Source organism: Xiphophorus maculatus, chromosome 20 (assembly GCF_002775205.1).
Source record: "Xiphophorus maculatus strain JP 163 A chromosome 20, X_maculatus-5.0-male, whole genome shotgun sequence".
Classification (NCBI taxonomy): domain Eukaryota; kingdom Metazoa; phylum Chordata; class Actinopteri; order Cyprinodontiformes; family Poeciliidae; genus Xiphophorus; species Xiphophorus maculatus.
Window position 1 is genome coordinate 26,180,432 of NC_036462.1, and position 17,100 is coordinate 26,197,531.

Here is a 17,100-nt window from a genome sequence, read left to right on the forward strand (position 1 = left end):
TTCTTTAAAGATTCTTCTATAAAGTCCTGCTGAGGACTTCGGCAGCTTTGGGCTCTGATTGGACGAGATGGTGGAAAGCAGGAGCTCTGAGTTTTCCCACCAGGGGAGAGGACTTTGAAACGGGAGCAGCTTCTCTGAAGCTCTGTCAAACACTGATTACCTGAAAAACCTGTCAGATGTTGCACCCTCTGTACAGAAAAAGAAAGAAAAGAAGTACTAAACTTCTAATTGTGGTGCCGAGTCTTGATGTGGAGATGAAGAAGCTCAGCTGCGGTGTTGGATATGTGGACATGTGGCCTTCAGGAAACTGTCTAAAATACGGTTAAAATGACTCTTTAGCCAGTCTAAAGCATTACTAGGAGGGGTTACAACAAAAAAACTGAAAGTTTGTGTTATAGATTCCTGGCACAAAAATATACCATTTCAAAGCCTGTTTATTTCCCTTTAAATTGGCCACATTTATAAGGAAAATGTATTTGTAAGTTTAGTATGTGGGTTGTTCCCATAAGAAGACGTCAGACATGTTTACATGTCATTTTTGTCTCCAAGTGAAATCTCAGTCAATAATCTCAAGTCTCTAATGACTGAAGATGAACATTTTTACATCAAATCCATGACACCTAGTCCATCTCTAACTCTGCAAATAAAATTATCCAAAAATCTGCTAAAAATTGCTCTTTATTTTTGAAAATTGGTTAAGTGTAGTTGTACCTAATTATATTTACAAAAACATTTATGTTTTAAGAAAAGAAAGGCGTTAAAACCAAATAATATCACATTTCCACTCAATTACATAGTGCTCTAAAATAATTTGGAGGGGTTTTTCTCCTCACTCTGATATATTAATAATATCCACATTTACAACCTTTGTTCTCACTTCTAAAGCATAAAGACACTCATATCAAACCAAAGCTATACTTACTTTACAACATAATGAACCAGGCAAAGTGTGGCAAGTAAACCAATGTGTTGACCTCTGGATGAGTGGAACACGACGTGCTTTTATTTTTAGATTTTCAGCAGGAAGTGTCCCCATAATGTCGTAGCTAGCTTAACGGCAGGAGAATGTTGAAGGTAAGCTACGTTTACTTCCTACATGATCCAAAGTCATTTATTGCAGCATTCAGTTGAAGAGACGTTCATGAATTTATTGTTATGAAGCTACAGCTAACGTGAACATCCTATAATTTGCTAACATTACTGGCTAATATGGAAGCCAATAACGTAATTTGCTAACGTTACTGGCTAATAAAGAAGCCAGTAATGTAATTTGCTAACGTTACTGGCTAATAAAGAAGCCAATAACGTAATTTGCTAACGTTACTGGCTAATAAAGAAGCCAATAACATAATTTGCTAACGTTACTGGCTAATAAAGAAGCCAGTAACGTAATTTGCTAACGTTACTGGCTAATAAAGAAGCCAATAACGTAATTTGCTAACGTTACTGGCTAATAAAGAAGCCAATAACATAATTTGCTAACGTTACTGGCTAATAAAGAAACCAGTAACGTAATTTGCTAACGTTACTGGCTAATAAAGAAGCTAGTAATGTAATTTGCTAACGTTACTGGCTAATAAAGAAGCCAATAACATAATTTGCTAAAGTTTCTGGCTAATAAAGAAACCAGTAACGTAATTTGCTAACGTTACTGGCTAATAAAGAAGCTAGTAACGTAATTTGCTAATGTTACTGGCTAATAAAGAAGCTAGTAACATAATTTGCTAACATTTCTGGCTAATAAAGAAGCCAATAACGTAATTTGCTAACGTTACTGACTAATAAAGAAGCGCACTCTTTTAAAAAGACAGGAATCTTCAGCTCACGTACCGGCTTCCCTTCACTATTCACCAAGACTCGAGTCTCAGACTTGGAGGCTAAAGGTGCGTTCACACCAGTCCTGTTTAGTCGAACAACCTAGACAAACATGTGTGCTAATGCTAGCACTAGCAGGAGAAAAAGCTTGTGGTTTTTAGCCAAAGACTAGAGAAATCCTGCTACAACTGCTTTAGTGATTCTTGTTGTAGCGCCACCACAGGCGGGGAGGTCAACAGCTTTTTCAAAGGCTTTGGTTCATTTGACATAATGCAGTGTGAAAGCAAACGGCAGCAGCTGAAAACCTAACAAATATCGCAATTTTGGCAGTCGAGCCGAGTCTACCGGACTAAACACCTTAAGTCAAGTCTCAAATCTTTAATTCTCGCAACTTAAGTGTGATTGGAGTTTCTGTCTCAAACTCAAGTCGGCATTTCTGCCCAAAGTCAGTTTATGGTTAGCTCAGGGTCCCAGAAAACCTTGGAGCTCCCAGCAGTGTTTTCAGACTGATGAAAGAAGTACGGCAGGTTTATCAGCCTTCATCTTTTTGCTCGTTGTGCTTTCACCCCTACGGCTACCCTGCCACGCTCACACACATATCTGCGCCGCCATCTCTTTGCTTGCATTCGGTCTGTGTCAGCAGCAGCAGCAGCATGAGAAATGGGGGCGAGCTCGGTCCTCAGTTTCGTGGATATGGGCCGTGTGCCCAGATGTAAACAGTTTCTGTGAAAGTTTCCAGTTTCGTCCGTTTTCGTCTCCCCTGGAAAGGTGGCATGACGAGTCTTCCCACAGGGGTGTGGCAGTGCTGGTGTCCCGCACCGTCTTCCTCTCCATGCCTGATGACGAGGGCCTTATCGCTGCATCTGCTCTGCCACTTACACCCCCCTCTTCGCCCTCCTCCATTGTTTAGGGATTAAGTGCGCTCATTGTGAGACACAGGGAGCTAAATTTGGAGCTCTCCGACACAGTTTTCCTCCTCAATGAAGTGACTTAATTAGAATCGAGGCGTTATTTTACATCATGTGCAGGAAAGTGCAGAATGCTGAATTTTGTGACTCACCTCCGACTGCTACATTTTTAACTGGAGTGTCTGGCAAAAGTATTCATACCCCTTCAGCTTTTTTCACCCTCCAACCTCAAACGTACCGTGTTTAGTTGAGATTTTGTATTACAGAGCATTTTGCAACTATAAATCTGAAAGGTGTGGAATGAATTTGTATTTGGCCCACTGTATTCAGCAACTAGAATTAACCCAATCAGAGAGCAACATTGAATAAGAATATTGTGGTTTTGTATTTTCTCAACACTGTGCAACGTTAGTGTAAGAAGACTTACAGCTCAGGTGGGCGAATACATTCAAAAGAACTATAGCAGCAACTAATGATTATTTCAATAAATGATTATTTTATCAGTTATTTTGACAATTGATCATTTCGACAAAAAAATGGCACGTTCTGCAGATTTTTCATTTAAGCCTTTTTTATACAAAACAAAAATATATTAAGAGATGCAAATAAATAAATAATTCAATCATTTTATTGACTAAAATTTGTAGCAAGGGATACATCTGCAGCTAAATAAAATCCTAACATTGACATGTGAAAAGCTCACATGTTTCTGCTTGACATCAATAAAGTGTAGAGTGAATATGTTTATTATTTTTTGGATTAACTGACTAATAATTGGATAACAAAATGTGCTTAATAAAAGGTTTCTTTTTGTTTGTTGGTTTTTTTGTTGGTGTTTTTTTTTTTTCCACAGAATTTGAACCAGGTGAATCATATGTAAAACATATTTACAGACAGGTTTTTTTTATATTAAATGCAAAATGTACATGTTTGTACAGTTTTGACTTAATTATTACTCAGAATATGTTCTCTCAGCAACTGGCCTTTTTTGAGTCTGAATACTGCAGTTAACAATTAGTCAATTACTGAATTAGTTTACAACTATTTAAATAATCAATTAAATCGCGATCAATCCGATTAATCGGTCCAGAAGAGAGAAACTATTAGACATTCCTCCCACAAATCTGGCCTGTAGGAAACCAAACGAGGGGGAAACGTACATCGTCATGAGCACAACATCCGCACCTTGAAAGAAGGATAATGCTTTTTCTCAGCAGGGTTAGGAAATGATGAAGTTAATTACAGAGCAGTCCTGGAGGAAAACCTCTTAAGAGGCAGAACAAGAATTTAGACAGAGAGCGAACCTTGGAATACAGCAGGTCAAGATAAAGAAAAACTTTATTCTCCCCCAAAGGGCAATTTGTTTTGCAGGCAGCAGATTTTTTTTTTTTTTTTACAATTGATAGAACATACATGATTCAACCAGGATACAGTCGTAACCTACTGTAGTCTCTATTTGGGCCAATCAGGTCAATTATTAATGAGGGACTCTAACCGGGACAAATGAACATTTGTAGTTTTTTGTACTGCACTTTATCACAAAATATCCCAACTGTAATTATAGTAAAGAGGATAATTTGGGTCATTAAGGATAACTTGTGGTTTTTATAAGACTTTTCATTTTTCATATTTTTCAGGCTGAGGGACTCCAACCAGCAAACGAAGTAAAATGTTAGAACTGGTTCAGTAAAACAGTTGTTGTTGGAGCAGCTCTGATTTGTTCTCTCATAGAACTGTAGTTTGATTGTTTGACATTTTTCCATAAGGACCAAAAATGTCAAGCTGAGAGGAATCGAGGGCCACTTTTTTTTTTAATTAAAACTGACAAATTGTCATCTCTACAATAATATACTAAATAGATATTTTAATAAAGCAAAGTAGCCAAATCGTTGTAGAAAATGTTCTGTAAATTATTGTCAGTCCAAAATAATGATAATAATAATGACTTCGCAGCATTGATGCTCTATTTAATGACAAGTAAAACGTTTTTACAACTTTTTTGTGTGTGTGTGTATGGGGGTGGGGGAGTATTATCTCAATTGGGTTTTTTTTAAAAGACATTGCCAAAACAACACAAAGTATTTATTTTTATCTTTTTGATCGTGTCTGAAAATCTAGAAATAATCCCGAATTCGCTACATTCGTGAATTGTGGGCAAAATCCTCCGGCGAGCCACAAATGGCCCCCGGCCCGCAGTTTTTAACCTCAACATGCTTTTACTTGCGTCGTTCCGTCACACATAATTCAACAGAAAGGTAGATGGAGTTTGAATACTTTTGTAAATGTGCCAAACAATCTGAATGCTCGACCTGTAGAAACGCGCAAAAGTGAAATTTTAGGCTGAAAAATCAGAGAGAAATCTGAATTTCACTTTGAGAGAAAACTTGAAGTATCTTTTTTTTTTCTCTGACAAGCACAAAAAGAGGTGACGCCTTCAGTCCACAGTGAGCCACCGTCACAAAGAGAGGGTGACCTTGCCTTTGGCCTCTTGGCTGTCTGACAAAGCAATCCCCATGCTGTAGCGCAGTACGGCTGTCCTCTAAATGAAAGTAGCTGAGAGGCGAAGGGCAAAGAAGCCTATGGAATATCAATGTGCGATGCTCTCAATTAAGATTAAAGCTTCGAATGGAATCCTATGGAGCCGCTTCCCTAAGAAATGCTTGACATTTTACCCTTGCTGACTAGATAGAAAAAAAAAAGACGAAGAGGGTCCACCACTAACTAGCCGCCCCCATCCTCAGCTGGCTGCGTCGTCTTTCTCCGAATTTGCTCTGTAGATATTGACTTAGGCTACAGTCACACTTCTGAGAAATAAGTGAAATGGATCATCTTACTGCCCGTGGATGATAAGAATGCTGAAATATGAAAAAGCGTCGGGATCAGCAAAATGACAAACCAGGACTCGGGGAGGTGCTGGTGGTGGAGGGTGGAGGAAGGGGTTGGGTGGGGGGGGGGATATGAGGCAGTCATGATAAACCCTTGGAGACAAATTCCCCACAGCTACAGACGGAGAAATGAGGAGCGGCGGTGAAAGGTGGTGGTGGTGGTGGGGGGGACAGAGGGAAAAGAAAATATACGTCGTCTCCTCGCGTGCCCGGTTTAAATGAATGTTTAAAATAGACACTCATTAATTTAAAATACATGTATCCCCTCAGAGCCGAGAAAGAAAAAAAAAAAGAAAACCGAGCAGGCTGCACCTGCACGACTTTTATACAGATATAAAAAAAAAAACAACAAGCAGAAGGATTTGTCTTTCAAAAAAACAAAACAAAACTATGATCTGATTTGAATTATTACATGTGAACATCACTCAGCGTCTGTGTAACAAATGAAGCAGGCCCACACCTCCCCCCATTCTCCCCCCCTCTCTCCACGTTTTCTGCCACTTAGCAGTGCGATTTTTTGAGCTTTGTTCCTTTAAATCAATACAGCGTTTTTAGCGGTTTGTTAAGATTCAGCAGATGTCGTTTCTGGCCTTGGGTTTGAATGTGAAATACGAGCCGGTGTTTACTTGGAGCGGCGCTGCAGCGCACTTCCCGGTGATTTACAGAGCGCCATGTTGCTTGTTTGCCTCTGATCTCGAAGATTAATACAGATTATGATGATGTTTGCAGTGTGGATCTGCCAGTGCCATCACATATACGGCGACTCGTGCCAGCACTCCTTTTATTTGCTTTACAGCAGAGTAATGCATACACACAATGCATCATATTAAGTAGACGTTTAATCCGAGCTGTCAAATTAGTAAGAAACACGTTTGTTTTTTGTTTTTTGCTAATTTTATTGAACCTCCAGGTGGAGCTAAGCGATATGCATAAAGCTGATCTACTGTTTTGCTGCTTAGAGTAAGACAGCCGGGACTGATTATGAATACGGTGAAGAAAATGGGATCAAAATGGAGGCGAGCGTGTAAACTCCACCCTTGATAAACAGAATTCCACATCACGCTCCAACTCTGCAGTTAACTGAATCAATGCAATTCCACTTGTGCTGATCTTGCAGACTGAGCCCCTTCCCCCCATCCTCCCTCTCTTTCTCTATCTCCCCCTCTCTAACACACACAGAGAGACAGAGAGAGACACGCACACACACACATCTGTCTCCCTCCACGCACAGGTCTACCCATCGTAACACATTAGCAGCAGAAGCCATCACACAATCAAGACAAGGCAGCGTATGAGACGTCAGGCCAATTTGTTTCCTTCTCCGGGCTACATCGCATTAGCAGGATGGCTATACCCTTGAGCTAAATCCAAGTTCACGCAGCTGAAGCGCGCCGCTGGACAGCAGGGCAGCGGTGTCAGCACTTTTCAGACGAGAGGATGCTGACATGTATTCAGTGAACTGACATGTATGACACAGGCCTGACAGTATTTTTTAAATAATGAAAAAAAAAGGTCCTCTGGATGTTTCTTTTTTTTTGAAGCCCTGGAAACTGAAAATGGTGTCCCTCAAAGCCCCGCGGGGGGGAGAAACGTGAGCAGAGTCGGAAAACTCTGAAAAAAAAAAAATGTTCGCTTAAGTCAGAGGTCTGGACATGAGATCAAACTGTCGAATAAGTGAAAGGATTGCTTAAATAGTGCATCGACCAATCACACGGCTGCACACGACACGCGTGCGCCCTGGCGTCGTGGAAGAAAAACCGGTTTAACATGGATGAGCTGGTCTGAGTATTTGCTGGGAGTTTCTTTTAGGGTTACATCAAGTGGTCTCACAAAGTGAAAATATCCACCGAGAGCCAGTTGTAAATGCCCTGTTGATGTCAAAGGTCAAAGAGGTGCAGGCCTTTACATTTTGTCTTGACACGACTATTTAATCTTGTATATCCAATGTTTGTTTTTTTCTCGTGGAACCTTTCCCTCAGCCAAAAGTTTGCATGACACACAAACATCTTCATTGGGTTCTGTGCGGTTGACTACCTGTAACTCAATGTTAGCATACCTTTGCTAGCTAAATAGCTAGGATATCCAAATTTAATCGCCAGTTGGCTGGACAAAGTTTGTACATTTCTGTGGAGATGCAGGTCTTAAATTGCACTCTTAATGGTTTTAAAAAGTCTGAAATTTGAGCCGGTGTAATCTGCAGAAAACCCTGATGCCAGCTTGGAAAATGTTGAATGTGCCCTTGAGTCTTGACCTCAGCTACACTGTTCAGATTGTAATGTCAGAACTTGGGGTAAACATGTCGAGATAGATCCCTCGTGTCTTAAATCAATCGTTCAGGATGCTGTTGGTGGTGCGAGGGTTTTGGGGGACACCTTCTTTAGACCTGTCAGTGCAGGAACAGGAACATCATCACGGGTGTGCAGCCAAAAAATCTGTGGCCTCAGTGGGATGCCATCATGTCAATATGAACCAAAATGTTTTCGTACACATTTTGGCGTAAACTTGTTAAGTCTACACCACGAAGAGTTAATGCGGTTCTGAAGTCAAAGTGTACCCAGTAAACTGGATGGTGAGTGTATGTTTCTTGTCTCATCAGGATATTATACATCCATCCATCCATCCATTTTCTGTTCACCCTTGTCCCTAATGGGGTCGGGAGGGTTGCTGGTGCCCATCCCCAGCTACGTTCCAGGCGAGAGGCGGGGTTCACCCTGGACAGGTCGCCAGTCTGTCGCAGGGCAACACAGAGACATACAGGACAAATAACCATGCACACACACTCACACCTAGGGAGAATTTAGAGAAACCAATTAACCTGACAGTCATGTTTTTGGACTGTGGGAGGAAGCCGGAGTACCCGGAGAGAACCCACAGTAACTCTTAATAAATCTACCTCTTTGTCCTCACTGTAGCAGAAGATAAATGTGGACTAATGTCTCAGCCAGATCTAGAGAAACTAATTCATGCGTTTATTTTCAGTCGCATTGATTACTGCAACAGCGTCTTTACAGGTCTGTCCAACAAATCAATCAAACAGCTGCAGCTGATCCAGAACGCTGCTGCTCGCATTCTCACTAAAACCAGGAAGATAGAGCACATAACACCAGTTCTAAAGTCCCTACACTGGCTCCCTGTAGCTCAAAGAATAGACTTTAAAATACTGTTGTTAGTTTATAAATCACTGAACAGTTTAGCACCACAATACATTAAAGATCTGCTTTTATTGTATCAACCTTCCAGACCTCTCAGGTCTTCCGGTTTTGGTTCTGCTCTGCATCCCCAGAACCAGAACCAAACGAGGAGAAGCAGCTTTCAGCATCTATGCACCACAAATTTGGAACAAACTTCCAGAAAACTGTAAAACAGCTGAAATACTGACTTCTTTTAAATCTCAACTAAAAATCCACCTGTTTAGAATTGTATTTGAAATGTAATCAATTACAAATTTATTGATGGAACTTGACTTGATGTCCTGTTTTGATTGTTGATTCTATGTTGAAATTGCACAAAACTCCGTGAGGGACGACGGAGTCCCAGAGCGAAATTCCGTGAAAGAGGTGAACGGAGCCTAGTGCCAGAAGAAAAACGGCGAGTGACTGAGGGTCACTGCGTGTAACACAAACCCTGTAAATTCTAGACACCAACAGGTACCATAGAATTGCACAAAACTCCGTGAGGGACGACGGAGTCCCAGAGCGAAATTCAGTGAAAGACGTGTATGGAGCCTGGTGCCGGAAGCCCATTAAAATGCTGTCGACATCATTTTAAACTGTGTGATTGTGAGTGCGAGTGGGAATAAAAATAGCAATAGGTATTTTGTTCCATATAACACAGTAGGAGTGTAACAGGTAAACCTTCTATAGATGCAAACTCGACTAAAAACCCACCTGTTTAGGATTGTATTTGAAACGTAATCAATTACAAATTTATTGATGGAACCTGACTTAATGTTGTGTTTTGATTGTTGATTCTATCCTGCATTGTGTTTCTGTGTTTGATATGATGTAAAGCACTTTGAAATGCCTTGTTGCTGAAGTGTGCTATACAAATAAAATTTGATTGATTGATTGATTGATTGATTGATTGATTGATTGATTGAGACTCAGCGCGGTTAGTCAATACTGCCATTATCTGCTGTCTGCTTTGCAATTAAAGATATAAGTGGCCACCCAATAACTAAGGATAGCCATCATCCTGACGCCACTGCATTTGGCGGAACCGCCACTTGACCCTGGTGAGGATTGACCGCCATTACATGCTGCGACTTTTCCTCTATGCCGCTTCTTTTCCCCCGTCGCATGTCTCAGGATGTGGCTCTCAGCTTTCCTCCCCAAAAACAGAAAGAAAGAAAAGAAACTGTTGGAGGGAAAATGCAATTACTGCGAGATTATCATACTGCTTCCGTTTGACTTTTCTGACTGAATTCATGAATACATATGAATCCATCTTGCATCTCAATCTGAACTCCCCCTCTTCTCCTCCTTCCCTCCGCTCCTTCTCGCCCGTCTTGAATGTGTCACATCTGTGTTTGCCTGGTGGTATTTTCTTTGTTTCTTCAAAAGTGTGTTCTCACAGTAAGACGCAAGCATTACCCCAAAAAAGCCCAACCCGCATGCTTCTCAAATAATGAAGCATTAAAAAAAAAATCTCTGCATACTTTTGCTGGTGTGGATTAAAAAAATAAAAAATTCAAATGTATTTCAGAAATTTTATAGTAAAGTTGTGTGTGGTGGATTTCTCTGTTTATTGCTGTGGTCAGGTGATAACTACAAAATGTCACAGGAACCTCGACTTGTTTCAGATTGATGACCAAGCATTTTTCATCTTTTTTTTTGTTGTGAATTTACATATATTGTCTATTTTACTGTGATCTCTGAGATACTGTCAGCTATTCTCAATTTCAGAGGAAAAAAAAGTGCTTCTGCACAGCCTCTGGATCCAGAAATGATGTAATACCTACGTCAGTAGGTGGCAGTAGTGTCAAAATCAACATCAAAAGGAAGTTAAAAGGAAGTCTCTGGCTCTGGATAAAGGACTTACCACGCTAACAAATCTCCACAAAGCAGCCTTATTTTTCTATTGATACCATTTACCTTTATTTATTTTTCCTCCTCATGTATGAAGTTTTAATAAAAATAGAGTAAAGACAGAGAATGACATGCAGGGAAAGAAAATACAAAAATTGCTTCTTTCACTGTTGTGGCTTTGAAAACAGAAAGCAAAGACAAATGTGAAAGGGTGACTATTTACTAAATCATTCGTATTACTTTTTGAATATGCGGTCCAAAGAGTACAATCCATCCATTATCCGTACCGTCTTATCCACGCAGGGAGAAAAGCATATTAGCAGAAACCATAGAGCAGCAGCATGCAGTGGAAAGCGATGCACCAATGAAGCAAGTGAGGACAACCTAAAGTCGACGTCTTGTTTAAGGGAAACAAAATGGATCCCAAAATATGGAGAAACATCGTAGAATGCTTGTGACATCCACAGCAGCGAGTCGATTGTGTGGATGACCTCACAAGGAGAAGGTCTGACACTGAACATACCAAACAGTGGGGTGAAAAGAGGAGTCTATGATCCAGTATTTCAAATGGTAATATTTGGATAAAATGAATGATTTTTGTGTGAAGTTTCATTCTGTGATAAAAAAGGGTGTTAAAACACCCTGATTTGATGTCCTGTCCTCCGTGTCATTTCTGTAAAGTTTCTGTTCGTATTAAAAAAAAAATTTTTCTCTCATTCACCTACTTCAGGTGTGTGTACATTTGGGTCCCACCAAAATAGAACCAATTACACTGAGTGAACCCTATCCTGTCTGTATTTACTTTATAACCAAGTCTCTGTTTTACTGTTGAACATAGCTAGCTCCTGCTAACTTGCGCTAACTACTTAACAGCTAACAGGCTACTGCTAGCATAAGCGAACGAGTTTACTTTGAGGGAACGTCATACTGCGTCCCAGTTGTAGTTGGAACTGGGAAAGTGGATGCAACTCCGACTACCCCCAGTTACGACTTGGAAGGTCGACTCTGCGTTTCAATATGGCCGCTCCTCGCATCAACAGTAGCAAACTGTGGTGGACCTATGTTTATTTTAATTTCTGCAGTGGGAACAAATAATCACAAACGTCTGGTGGCTAATGTTGCTTCCTGTGGTGGCACAGCTAGTTATTAGGGTTAGGGAGCAATTTTTTTATTTTATTTTTTTACCATACATTGGTTTGGACTACTTTTTCTCATTAAATGAAACCATCTAAACAAATGTTTAATTACCTACACTGTCTCTGTGTTATATACAAATGTTTGTTAATCTGCTATATGAAAATGAGAGAAAAAAAAAGAAAACTTTGTGAAAGGGGCAAATACTTTTTACAGCATTTTAAACTGCGTTGTAGATCTCTGAGATTTTTTTTCCACATTTTGGCCTGAATCAGTGTTCTGGGTTTGTGAATGCTCACATTAGTCCCATCTCTGGCCTCTGCTGGAGACCGTCATCGGTGCACTTTCATTCCAGCTAGAAGGAAAAAAGAAAAAATGCCCAGTCATGTTGTTGACTGATTGATTCAGTAATGATAGCACATAAAAAGCAAAACAGACAGCTACCAAAAGGCTTAAAGCTTCATTTTAAATGATGTGGGATTTGCAAAAATATGATTTTATTGCTTAATTTGTTGGCTCAAGCGCCGCCGCTAATGGCTGAACACCAGCATTTCTACCACCGTAATTACAGCATTTAAAATAAACACCGAGTGCTGTTGCTCCGTGAATGTCCTCCAAATTAAAATGCAAGCCGCCACAAAACAGGCGGCTCTCCTTAAATGTGGGCCACCAACAACCTTTGGACTTCACCACTACTCCTGTTAATAGCTCAAGCTGATGGATCATTTAAGAGGCAGCCGAAGCAGACAGATGGATAATGGATTGCATGGCAAATCATTGCTGGGATCGATGGAAGACACGCATCAATACATGGATAGAGAGCTGCTGAAACAGACACCAGGGCTAATGTGGAACAGCATAGAACATTATTGTGTTGTGCACGCGGCGCAGGAGGCTAAGACAAGCTGGTCCTCACTGATAAGGTGTCCTTTTAAATAATGCAGATGACAAACGGACTTTGATAAGCTGAACTTAAAGGGCTAGTTTGGGATTTTAAAAAAAGTGAGGCTCTGTTAGAAGGTTATAAACCTTTCATTTCTTACCAACAGACTCCTGGAGTCCACATTTAGTAGAATAAAAAATAATAAAAACAGATTATCCAATTCTTCTTGCGTGTTCAACGGCAGCAGTTTCAAATAAGTCAGGTTTCGTTTCACAAGTCATTTTACAAACATTTGTGCAATTTCCACGTTCGCATCCACAGTAATTTACAAAATGGGAGATTATTTCCACAGAAAACAGAGGAAAAAAAGGGAATTTCTCAAGAACGATCTTCCTGTGAGAAACGCTTACAGAGAACTGAACGTTAAAAAGCATTTCTGGTCAGAGTCTGATGCAAAGTAAGACGGAACAAAATAAAATTCACTAAAATAATTAGAAAATTAAGCCAATTTAACACACTAAATATAATTTGGTCAAATCCCAGGTCTCAGGATTAATTTATTGCTTTGGGGGGTGTTTCATTTGTCAGAAGCGAGCTAGTGGCATTAAATTGCAGTGACTGATTTTGATTTGTTTTCAGTTTTATTAGTTTCATTAGATTTATAGTTTTGTTTTTGGAATTGGGGTTTTATTACGCAATAGCAAAAAGCCCCATTGGACGCCATTTATTCCTGGATGCGCAGCCTTCCCCGCAAACTGTGAGAGAATCGTGGCTCATTTTATGTTTAGTCAATTAAAAATCGCAATCCTCGGGTTACTTTACCTTCTATAAGCGCCATGATCATGGATAAATGAATGTTTAATATTTAGTTAAACCCTGTTACGTTTCAACCGAAATCAAATTCGGAAAGTACAGGATCTGTGACCATAACGGGTATACATTCATACTGATATGTATAGAGACAGTTTGAGAAAAGGAAGAAGGAGTGAAGAAAAAACAAAAAACTAAATGTAATCAATAATATGAGGCCATCACAAAGTTGATTGTAATGTTTCTTACTTATCCGGTTAACTATTTGGTCTTCTTCCTGTCAAGTCACTGCAACTCAGGGGACCTGATGCCCTTTAAATGCTTGGAAATCAGATAAATTATAAACAAGCAAAACAGAAATGCAACGCAAAGATGCCGTCAGAGTAAAACTCGGGAGCATGCATGAAGCCAGCACGGCACAGGGAGATACGAGGAAAACGAGCACACAGCGCACAGAAACAAACTGTTTTAATAAACGCCTGAACATGTGCTGCAGTAGGAAAAAAAAAAAAAACATGAATGACACATTATGAACTGCTGGGTAGTGAGTAATTACACCTACTGGTCACAAAACGTACGAAACACACGGCAAAAGATTTAAGTTTTTCCCCGAGACGTTTTGATCCAGCTGAGCTAGCCACAAACGTCTCCTTTCCCTTTCCTCTCGGCTTGCAAAACACCAAATATTGTTTTATTTTGGTAGTTTGTGAAAATGTCAATGTTTTCGCACAACCAGAGGGATTTTGACCAAATTAATTTAGCATTATTTGTTGGGCACAAGACGACAGACTTCAGCTGATAACTGGAGTGCCTATTCGTTTACATTGTCTATGCTGCTAGTGTGGCAGCACCCAGTTTGATGGTGTGACGCAGAAACCCTTATGAGACCTGCAAGTTGGGCAACGTTGGTGGAAAACCACTGGCCAGAACCAAAGAAAACACTGATTCAAGTTGGCATGTACATTTTTCATTTGGTGCAAGTATATTAAAAAGTTACATAGGTCATCAAGTTACTTTATATAATTCGTGAAGGTTTTAGCTTTTAACCAAAATGGCTTCCCTCAAACCAGCTGCTATAGCTTCAGCCTCAGGGATCAAATAATCTGGGTAGAAGCGCTGCATTAGCTCCTCCCAGCCTTTTAACAGAAATTCACTTCAAAACTCCTGAAATATCCCTTCATGTTTATCTGCTGCTGAGGCATCAGTTCATTTTGTGCCCACTGATGACAGTCACACACACACACATACACACCCCGTCTTAAGGACATTTACCACAACCATGTGACACTCTAAGACAAAGTGTCAAAGACAGCTAACAAAAGGACACATCTGTCTTTTTGGTACAAAACACAAAGTCTCAGAAATCCTTTCTCTGGTCGTACAAGCAAACACCGGGAGGAACTGGAAGTATTTATTTTCCTCTGATAAACAACCGATGTCATCACCGAGGTTACAAAGTACTGCTGAGCCGACGTGAAACAGGGGCACGCGCTGGTGTGGGGGAGCAGCCAGCCACAAGGGCTGAACTTGTCTTGGCCTCCAGGTGGTCCTGTGACTAGACCCTGAGTCACCTCTGCAGCACCGGACGTTTTGGACTTGTGGTTTCAACATCCACGGGCAGTAACTGATAATTGCCTCCAACAGTGGTACAAAAAGAAAAGTGATGTGGGGGGGGAAAAAAGAAAAAAAAAAAAAAGTAGGACTTCTAAAGTATCTGGGTGGCAAATACAGCGCAGCAGTTTCTCATGGCCTCGTGTCATAAATCAGGGATGAATGGCTGGTTTCACGGTGGGTGCTGAGGAGCAGCTGTGCTCCTCTAAAAATAGCTGCAAGGCTGCCGCTGCTGCTGCGGGGCCCGGTGTGTTGAAGCCCAACGTTGCAGATTAGCACAAAGAGCCCGTCAACAACACTTTCCACCTGCATCAGCCCGAGCGCGCGGCCTCGCGCGCCAGCAAATTACGACACAGGAAGTGCTCCGTGAGCGTTGTGCAAACCGAACGTCCGCGCGCGTGTCACCGCGTCTGATTCACTCACCCGAACAACGGCCAGATCCTGACCGCACGATGCAGACGCAGTTTGTTCCCGACGGGTCTGATCGCCGCGTGTGGCCCGAGGCGGGACGCTCCCTCCCCCGGCGCAGTGACAACCGCCAGGCCGCCATGATGCGAAACAAACCCGCCGCGTCGTCGAGGCGGCCCGGCTAACATGGAGTCATCATGACGAGGCGCGGCTGCACCGAGTGGAGCTCGGCACATTTTTATCACTGTTTCCTTTTTAGTCAGACTCTTTCTGCAAATTAAGGAACAGACTGAAATCCCAACATTCAGCCGATTCGGGTTGATAAAATGCCCACGTGTCGGTCTGTGTGGGCGCGCGCACCTGTTTGGGCGTCTTTTAGGGTCAATGTAATTGCTTAACAGAGAAGCTGGCGGTGTTTAGATTTGCCAAACAGCTCCTGTGGGAGTCACTATGGCTCACAATCTGACTAATGAAGGCCAAGTAATCAGGCCTCAAACTCATCAGCCATGTTAGCTGTAATTAAAAGGTTTATGTTTGGTGTCAGGAGAGCCGTCCGCGTCTGTTCAGGCCGTTTCAGGAATCCCATACTTGCCTAAATCAGAGACTTTGACGTCCTGGATGATTATTGTTTGAAACTAGACTGTGGCAACACAAACTGAGCTGCACACGTGTGATGTGAGAGGTTTTGCGAATGTGTTCGCCCCCATTAAAACCTCTAGGCATGTAGCAACCACAAACCCGATAGCTTTTTATTAGGTTTGTATGTGCTAGACCAACACAAAGTAGGCAAGAAAACCTGTTTTAGGTTGTAGACAACTAAACGCTGGAGGTGGAGGTCCACCTGATCTTCACAAACTCTTTCCACCCAATCATACTGAGCTGGAGCTAAATTTGTAAACGCAACTAAAACTGGTACACCAACCAGTCTTAAAGCTGTAGTTGTAGCGAAAGGCGTTAATACAAAGTATTGACTCAAGCAGCTGAATACAAATGCTCACCACACTTTTTAGATTGTAATTTGTAAGAAATTTGAGCTGTATTACAATTGAGCAATACCTTGTGCTGGCCTACAACATAAAATCCCAGTGAAATTCATTAAAGTTTACTGCTATAATGTTAGCATGAATACTTTTTGCTAATGGATAGCAATGGATGTTGATTGGATCAACAAAAACATGCATGATGATGGATAAAAATGTAGTAATCGGCACTTGGTCCTGCAGGACGCTGAAGGCCTCAAAGAAAGACAAACAGGAAGTGGATTCCATCTAAATCCAGTGACACAAAATCCACCACTGAGATCTGCAAATCCTAAAAGAAATCGCATGATTGATGTTTAAAGAATTGCGGTAAAACATCAAATTTCGCTAAATGCTGGTTAGAAGTTCGAAGCCTCGTTTACATTTGAATCAGTGGTGTTTTTCTGAACGCACCGGTACTTATGTCGGCTGAGTAGTAGAATTAGAGCATGCCACAACACCTGCTGTCAGACACGCTCACAACCACAAGGATGTTTTTACCCAGCATGCACCAGGAGAGCCTCGGCCAGCACATCTCCTGGGATCACAAGTGACCTGATGAGGACGGCACACAGAGGCCGTCCTTTCTTCTCATGCGTC

At 41.2% G+C, this 17,100-nt stretch overlaps 1 pseudogene; it reads right to left on the reverse strand.

Annotated features, from left to right (window-relative positions):
- The window catches only part of LOC102231239, a 44,790-nt pseudogene extending 29,167 nt beyond the window's left edge, over positions 1-15,623 (reverse strand).
- Positions 15,624-17,100: the final 1,477 nt, after the last annotated feature.